The 3,823-nt window shown below is 36.8% G+C and overlaps 1 pseudogene; it reads left to right on the top strand.

The window, feature by feature from the left end:
* Nucleotides 1-483: 483 nt before the first annotated feature.
* LOC147003439 (vomeronasal type-1 receptor 4-like) lies at nt 484-3,284 on the top strand (annotated as a pseudogene).
* Nucleotides 3,285-3,823: the final 539 nt, after the last annotated feature.

The following is a 3,823-nucleotide window of genomic DNA, read 5'->3' as shown; positions in this document are numbered from 1 at the left end:
ACAATTTTGCAGGAGCAAAAGCATAGTGTGAAATGGACACCCTAGAAATACATCTAACAAATCTTTTGATCTGCTCTGGAGTGCACATCTCCACATCTGATGACACAAATTCATAACTTGGGTTCTCCCAAAGGAAATATTGAAAACTTTTGTAACTTATACACAGCTACTCATTAACATCTAACAAATTTATAGACATCATCATTAACTATCAGAAGGTAAAAATGGAGATTTCCTCAGGGGATATATGACATTTTTTGTCTATCAGATGTATCCCAAATTATCCTGTAAGACATTGTAATGTCTTATAATGTAATATCCACAGATGACACAGTAATGGAGTCTTTGAGGGATGTTACTCCTGATACACTGTGCTCTCATGAGGATAAATATCCTGGTCTCATTCAGTAATCTGTACACCACTCTGTGGAAAATATGGGAAATATAAGCATTTCCTTAGATCTGCTTGGGAAGTAAATGACCAGAGAAAGTCTTCAAAGGAAGACATAGTCATAGCTGTTTTTCTTCAGTAAATGCTCAGAAGAAGGCTTTCATCCCTGTGAGCCACCTTAACCTTGATGTAGTTTGGCAGGTGAGATTCCTACATTTGTAGATTTCTGCTTAAAATTCTCTTGTTTTCATGCAACTAAAGAGCATCTTTTGAAGCTAACATTAATATTGATAGTGTTTGTTGTTTTGTCTCTCTAATTTATGGAGTTATTTCATTGATTTCTTTATTGCCCAAAAGTGTATGTTTCATGGGTTATCACTCAATTGAAAATACCACTGAATATGACATCCATATTCAGGATAGATTTGTTAGTTGATTGGTGGAGACTTATTGTCCCTGTTAGGGGAAAATAAAACAAAAAACGCTCCAGATCAAAGATGAATATTAAAAAAAAGTTTCAAGTAACCTTGTCCTGAAATTTTTTTTTTTGGTATTTATTTATTATATGTAAGTACACTGGGAGTGAGGGCATCAGATCCCATTACAGATGGTTGTGAGCCACCATGTGGTTGCTGGGATTTAAACTCAGGACCTTCAGAAGGGCAGTCAGTGCTCTTAACCACTGAGCCATCTCTCCAGCCCCTGAAATGTTTTCAACTGTGATGATGTTATTGGTTTGAGCATAGTTGGGGGAAGCTTAGATGAATCAGTTATGTATCCAGCATCTGACTTCTTAGTAAAAGAGATAAACTATAGAATATTATAAATCAATGAAATGCTTTGGTCACTGTGGCTTTACTCCTCATAGGTGCTATGTATGTAAATCAAGGTTTATCTGTGGGCAGAGATAGTAGTAATTTATTTAAGTAGTATTTTGTATTCTATAACTTCAATGAATAGGGTAAAAATATATCAAAAGTGGATGGCTAATTTTTGTAACTTATTTCAGTCACATTGTATTATAAAGTATACATTGCCTTTTATACATTTGTGTTATTTTTTAAATATTACTTATTTTGTTTTATCTGCATGAGTGCTTTCCTTTCATGAATGAGTGGAAATACAAGTATGCAATACCACAAAAGCCAGTAAAGTACATTAGATTCAGGGCCATGTCTCCAGTGGTAAATCTGCATTTCTTAAAACATTACTATAACACGAGAAAAGTTCTTGAATTTAAATGAAGGAGTGATGCCCTCCTGTCTATAATTCTTTATGTGTTCATGTGTTCACATGTACACCAGAATTCGTGTTAAAATGTATGTATGTTGACTAACAGAGATAGAGTTGTTTCATTCATACACTTTTATCATGATGCAGCAGAAAGTACAATATGTAAAAAATGATATTTGGAGTTAACACCTGTGTAGAATTCTCCAGGAAATGTTCCTGTAGTTTAATACAGTGGTGTCTTCTTACCCAGGAAAATACTACAAACAATTTGCAAATCACAGACAATTAACAAGAGCTTTGAAGACAATACTGTCTCACCTGATTTTCACTCAATTTTTCACCCAAGTCTTTCTATGTCTGCTCTTAGTAAAGCCCTGAAAACCACTGAGGAAGTGGCCCTTCAAATCATCTTGCTTTGCCAGGTTGGTATTGCAGCTGTGGCCAACATTCTTCTGCTTGTCCATAATTTATCTCCTAATTTTGCTGGCCCTCAACTGAGACCAAAACATGTCATTCTTGCCCACATTGCTGTGGGCAATCTCTTGATTATCCTCCTCACTGGGTTTCCAAGCAATATGACAGTTTTTGTTCCAAGGAAGCCTCTGAATGACCTCAGCTGCAAGCTTGAGTACTTCATTCGCCTGGTGGCTCGAAGTGCAAACATGTGTACTACTTGTGTCCTGAGCACTTACCAGTTTATCATTCTTGTTCCTGGTAAATGGAGTAGAGTGATACTCAAAGTAAATGCCTCCACATTTGTGCACTATTCTTGTAATAGTTGTTGGATTATCTGTGTCTTAAATAATGTCTATATCCCTATAAAAATCAGTGGTCCATGGAACACAGACAATGACACTGACCCGAACAGCAAGTGGGTATGTTCTAACTCTGGTTTTGAGTTAGTCATGGTCTTCTTACGGTTTGTCCATGATGCCATATTCATCAGCATCATGGTATGGACCTGTGTTTCCATGATGCTTCTCTTGTATAGGCATCACCAAAGCCTGAAACACATTCACAGGTCCAATAGGAGCCTGGGACTTCAACCAGAGGCCAGAGCAGCATACACAATTCTCATGCTGGTGGTCACATTTGTATGCTTTTATCTTCTCGATTGTATTTGTATTTTCTTTCACATTTCTTTTGTGCATTTTCGTGTATGGTTGAGGCATGTCAGTGGAATTTTGGCTGCAAGTTTTCCCACCATTTCTCCCTTAATGTTGATCTTTAGGGATCCTAAAAAATATCAGCTAAAGGGATAAACACAGAAAATGCTTTTATTAACAGTCACTGATACTCAATAAACCTGGGTAGAACATCTGTATGATGGTCATGACTCACTATTGTAATCCTAGCACTAATGTGGTTGAGGTAGGAAAATTACCATGTAACCAATATGATCAACTCAGAATATAAAGTTATAACTATGTCAGATTGTCACCCAGAGACCTTGAAGGAAGGAAGGAAAAATGGAAGTAGGGAAAGGGAGGTAGATCATATAAGTTTTCCCTTGTCTTGGGAAGTCAATGTGTTATTCTTGCTGTTTCAGAGCATCAGAAAGTGAAAATAAAAAGCTCAAGAAACATTGTATAGACACAGACACACACGTTTTCACACACAGTAATCCCATAAAAGTGCAAAACTGAAAACCATAAAATGTACACAGTAGACACATGAGATTAAAAGTAAAAGGAATTCTCTGAGTAACCATTATGAGAAAATGAACCTAAGGGATGCCAGTAAGTTCGTTTTTGTACTGGCCATCTACTGATTTGCATGGAGCCTACCCATAAGAATGACTTGTTTCCCCCTGGGAGATCCCCCTTGCAAAAAAAAAAAAAGTTCTTTTTTTTTTTTAAATAACATGTGGTTATCATCTAGTTTCTGGGTCAAAGTTGAGTGCATGTGTCCATGTCTTTAAGCTCTAGGATCTCGTCATGTACAAAGCCATGAAGGTCTAGTGCATAAACTCTCATTTTCTTGGAGTGTATATGTGCATGATGTGCTTAAAGGATCTTACTTCTTTTGTGCCCTCCTTCCCCTTTGGCTCTTATACTTCCTAGGCCTCCAATCCAAAAGACTTCTATAACTCCTGAAGAAAGGGATTTGATGAAGACATCCCATCTAGGACTGAGTGTTCAAACGTATCTCACTCTATATATTTTATGGTTATATATGTCATTGTTAGTCCCTATCTGC

The sequence above is a fragment of the Mus caroli genome, unplaced genomic scaffold (assembly GCF_978045245.1).
Source record: "Mus caroli unplaced genomic scaffold, Mus_caroli_1 scaffold_8, whole genome shotgun sequence".
NCBI classification, from domain to species: domain Eukaryota; kingdom Metazoa; phylum Chordata; class Mammalia; order Rodentia; family Muridae; genus Mus; species Mus caroli.
Note: the sequence above shows the minus strand (reverse complement) of the source record. Positions and strands in the feature narration are given on the sequence as shown.